Genomic DNA, 5,556 nt, shown 5'->3' with positions numbered 1-5,556 from the left:
CTAGAGAGCTCGAGCTTTGGCATTTTTTCGAGGGATTTTTAAGAAAACCATCGGGGTAAGTGATTCTAACTTAATTTTGGCTAAAATACATGATTATAACGTTGGATTCATCATTTGAGTAGAGATTTCGGATGTAAATTTGGGAAAATTGTGGAACTTCATAAAATGTATTTTTAGGATTTGAAAGCCGATTCGGAGTCGAAATTAAGTGAAACTAGTATGGATTGTCTCATAATTAAATGGGTTGTCGCATTTTGAGACTTTGGTCGGATTCCGAGATGTGGGCTCGGGGGCCGGGTTTGAGCAATTTTGGGATTCTAGAGCTAATTTGATTATTTTCGCTTGGTCCTTGTTCCTTTAGCATATATTGATGATAATATACTGATTTTTGTTAAATTTAGAGCATTTGGAGGCCGATTCGAGAGGCAAAGGCATCACAGGCTAGAGTTTGGACTGGTTTGAGGTAAGTAATGATTGTAAATGTTTGTCCTAAGGGTATGAAACCCCTAATTTCACATTGTTGTACTATTTTGAGGTGACGCACACACTAGATGACGAGCGTGGGGTCGTGCACCGTAGGGGATTGTGACTTAGTCCGTCCCATATGACTGTTAAGATGCGTATTCGATTGAAAACTGTTTGATATCATTGTGTTTTGGAAATTATTACCATGTTGTGGGCTTAATGCCATATTTGGGCTTCGTGCCAACTGTTTTGGACCCTTAGGGGATTTTTACTACTATTCCTCACTGTTTTGACTTTATATTTGTACTCAGTCATGTTGTATTCTATTGTTTTTATAACTCAGCCATATTTACTAGTTTTGATATTTTAAATGATATTTTGAGCTGAGCATCATGTGTTACTATTGCCCGAGTGGCTTGAGAGGTTTCTGACTGAGCGAGGCCGAGGGCCTATGTTGTGAGGATGTTATGGGATTGGGCTGCACGCCGAACTAGGTTGTTATTGATTCATGATATTGTGAGGCCGAGGGCCTGATAGATTTATTCCTCGAGGTAGCTTGTTGTTATGAGGCCGAGTGCCTGTTTGATTATGCCACGAGATGGCTTGTTATTGTGCTTAGGCTGTAAGGAGCCCTTCCAGGAGTCTGTACTTCCCCTGCGAGCACGGGTACCCTGTGTGAGTGATATGATGTAGCCCAATGGGCTATTGTTGTTTCATATTGTTGCTCAAGGGGCTGTTTTTGATCCATGTTATGCCCGAGAGGCGGTTCTTGATTCATGTTATGACCGAGGGGCTGAATACGAGTGATTGTAAGGTAGTCCGAGGGGCTGGTTCTGTTGATACTATGCCCGAGGGGCGATTTATGGTACACCTTTTGCCCGATAGGCTGTTTACATTTCTATCATTTTTACTCACTGTTTTATCACCCGTTTGATACTATTGAAAGTTGTTTAAAAAGGTTTTACTGAAATTGAGCTTGATTTACGAAGTAAATGATTTCTGTACTATTTTGAAAATGTACTGCATTTGATGTAGCGTTATGACGTGGCTTACGTGTTTTCTTACTGCTCAACTTTCATTTACTTTTATTACTTACTGAGTTGGTGTGCTCACATTACTACTTGCACCTTGTGTACAGATTCAGGAAATTCTGAACCCGGTAGTGAGTGTTGATTGCTCAGTGGCAGAGTCATCGGAGTTAGCAAGGTAGCTGCCTGACATTCACAACACTACTTTTCTCCCTTTTGTCTTCCTTATATTGTATTTATGATAATTTTAGACTCTTCATTGTATTCAGACTTTTGTAGATGCTTGTGACTTGACACCTCAATGTCGGGCTTGTATATTTATTCCGCACTATTCATTTAGACTTACATTATGAGATGTTTGATTAATTAAAGGCTTAAAAATGACTTTTATTGAATAATGGTTAAATTCGGGAATTGTGTCAGCTGGCCTAGTTTCACGATAGACGTCATGATGACCGGGTCGGATTTAGGGTCGTGACAAGTTGGTATCAGAGCCTAAGTTACATAAGTCTCACAAGCCATGAGCAGGTTTAGTAGAGTTTTGTGGATCGGTACAGAGACATCTGTATTTATCCCCGGGAGGCTGCAGAAAATTTAGGAAATTCCACATTCTTGAATTCTTATTGTGCATCATTGATTCAGCTTGAAGTGCAACTATTTGAATTCCTTTCACGCATTTGTATGCGTGCATAAGTGCTCGGTATCGACACGACTTGTGATTTCTTGATCGAGGGGCGAGATGTGACCTCTGTATGTTACTATTGGGCCAGTCTGGAGGACTTGAGGTCGGGCCTTCCAGTAGCTTGAGCCCTGAGCTATTGATTGCGTGAGCGCATGTTTCTGGATTTATATATTTGATAGTGTCCCTATTCAGGGAAGTGTAGACTGAGAGATATGTTCATATGAATTGAATGAGACGAGAAGGGCCTACTTGGGGGTAGCAAGAACTATCTGTTTCTTTATTTCCATCGTGATTTGATCTATAGCCCCGAGTTGTGGGTGTGTTGAAGGATCTTTTCATGTTGCCTAGTTGGGAAGTGAAGTATATTTTACGCAGTAATACGAGTTTAGATTCAGGAAGATTAAGTGATTGCGTGATGTTTATGATGGTGGAAAGGTATAAAGAGATGTTAGTTTGAGGCGAAGCAGGTGGGTTATCTCTTGCGGAGTGTTTTGCAGTTTGTGTGATCCTTATGTGGTTTGTTAGAAGTTCTCTTTTATCAGTGAATTATATGTGCTGCAGCTTGAGCTTGGATTGCGCAGAAGAGTTTTCTTGACCGTTACGAGGGTGAATGTGAGGTTCGCAAATGATTTGAAATAGGAGATATTATGTGTTGCATGAGCTTATGAGGGATTTAGTTGAATCTCACTATAGTGCTATGGCAGTGATAGAGTATAGGCATTGTGAGTTTTTGGTGTGTTTTGATATGTGGCTTAAAGCCAAGTGGGGGGAGTCTGCAATAAATAAGTTGATTTCACGACTATGTGTTGTATTGATTTCGATTTAAGGTATACTTGCGAATGAGTTATGTTCTGCAGAGGGTGAGATTGAGGATGACTTGAGTAAAGGAAATTCTGGGTAAACTTTATGACTATATGAGAATCACGGAATGATTTGAGTTGTTATTAGTGAAGGATGTAATGTGTATGGAGCAGGAATAAATTTAGTTGCATTAACGTGGAGTTACTTCCTTGTGTGTTGGAGTATTAATGGGGCACCGATCGTTCGGTCTGTTTGGTCAGTCTAATTGAGATTTGAGCAGAGTGGAAGACTCTCTAGAATGGTATAAATGAATCCAAGATTTGAGTATGGCAATTGGGAATCTTTAAGATGTGTATTTGGTTAGAAACTGAGATTCATATTGTAGGATGTCCGGACTTGTGACATTTCTATTTCACTACGGATTCTACATATAAGTACCAGGAAGGCTTATGAGCCTTAGGGCGGTGTGGTTTATGCTAGGGTCTCGTGTGGTGAGTCTTGGTTGAGGACTGTGGTATTATGGCAAGGAGAAGTATCAATTTGAATGTAATTCAGAAGGAACTAGGATAAATAGGACAGCTTGGTAGTAGGTTTGATCGACATGGTAATGGATGCGATTGACTCTTTTGGTCCTTATGAGGTAGTGAGTTTCTACAGGTGTTTTGTGGAAGTACCCTTGGGTTTTGGTGGCCTGCGTGGTTTGGTTGGGTTAAGAGATTCGGTTATGATGGTTTGTCTATGTGCAAATGGGTTTTGGAGAGTTCTCTATGGTTTTTACCACAATTTGAGATGTATATTTTCTACTGGCATGAGGAGCATGTGATGTATAGTGATTTTCTCCGAATGAAATCAAATGGAAAGTTCTTGGCTAATTGCGTGGGTAGTTGCTTGTGACTCAGACTGGATTATGAAGTTATCGTATTTTTCATATGATGGCATAGTATATGCGGTGTGTTATGTAAGATTGAGATTTGCATATGTAAAGTCACAGATCAGTTATGGAAGGAAGGACACAAGTTCTTATGCAGCACGTGCAGTTTCAGATGATTAGGCAAATGATATTACTAATTGGTGTGGCTTGATGAGGGTATACATTTCAGAAAGGGCAATGTGATTAAGTTAATGATACTTCTTTGGTATTGCGACACTCTCTTGTTTGATCGATTGCTGATATTCGAGTTTGCTTGGTGGCACAGAAGAATTATAGAAGTACCCCTCATGGGGCGATTGGGTATTAGAGGTGTGTTATATATTCAGACGATGGAGTTGGGAGCAGATATGGTGATTCGTGTGCTATATGGATTTGGAGACTGGGAGTTCTCATAAACTGGTTATGCTATGGTTGTGGACCCCGTGTATCGGCCTTGGGTGGTGACTATTGGGGGATTGGAGACCCGAGTGGATTCTTTGTTGCTTAGTATGCTAGATTTTGATGTGATGTTGGGTATGGACTGGTTGTCTCCGTGTTGTGTTATTCTAGACTGTCGTGCTAAGACGACAACGTTGGCTATGCCAGGGATACCACAGATTTGAGTGGCGATGTTTGACGGATTTTGTTCCCAGTAGGGTGATTTCATTTTTGAAGACCCAGCGGATGGTTGGGAAGGGTTGTCTTTCTTATTTGGCCTTCGTGAGGGATGTCTGTGTAGAGGCTCCTACCATTGATTCAATTTCTAGTGGTGAGGGACTTTTCGGATGTGTTTCCTACTATCGGGCATGTCGCCGGACAAGGTTGTTGATTTCGGTATTGATTTGGTGCTGGGCACTGTAACGTATGACACCGGCAGAGTTAAAGGAGTTAAAGGAGTAGCTTCAGGAACTTCTTGATAGGGGTTTTATTGGTAGACCAATATGGATGTGTGTTCTGCATTGAGTCGGCTATGTTGACTCCGAGTTGCCATTGTTGAAGGATGTGTTGATTTTATTGCCATTGAGCTTATTCATATTTTGAGGTGATCTATGAGTTACCTTTCCGTGTTGCGAGACGTTATGATTGTTGGTTATAGGCACATATGGTGCGGCCCTATTGGGGTCTCATAGTGGAATTCGAGCGGGAAGAGTATTGGGTATTGCTCGGTGGATGATGTATTGGTTATGTCCTTTCGGGTTTGTGTGGCGTTATGTCATTGCTTCGCCGGGGTTATGATGATTTGCTTTTGGTACTAGACGTTAAATTACGCGTGGTTGTTGATTTTGAGCATAGCTCGGTGGATGGTGTATTGGTTATGTCCTTTCTAGGGGCTGGTTCTGTTGATATTATGCTGGAGGGGCGGTTTATGGTACATGTTTTGCCCGAGGGGCTGTTTACGTCTGTTATTTTTACTCAGTGTTTTATCACTCGTTTGAAACTATTGAAAGTTGTTTTAAAAGGTTTTACTGAAATTGATCTTGATTTACGAAGTAAATAATTTCTGTATTATTTTGGAAATGTACTGCATTTGTTGTAGCGTTATAACGCGTCTTACGTGTTTTCTTACTGCTCGGCTTTCATTTACTTTTTTTACTTACTGAGTTGGCGTACTCACTTTACTCCCCACACCTTGTGTGCAGATTCAGAAAATTCTGAACATGGTAGCGGGT

This window comes from Nicotiana sylvestris, chromosome 6 (genome assembly GCF_000393655.2).
Source record: "Nicotiana sylvestris chromosome 6, ASM39365v2, whole genome shotgun sequence".
In the NCBI taxonomy this organism is placed as follows: Eukaryota; Viridiplantae; Streptophyta; class Magnoliopsida; order Solanales; family Solanaceae; genus Nicotiana; species Nicotiana sylvestris.
This window is presented reverse-complemented; position numbering follows the sequence as displayed.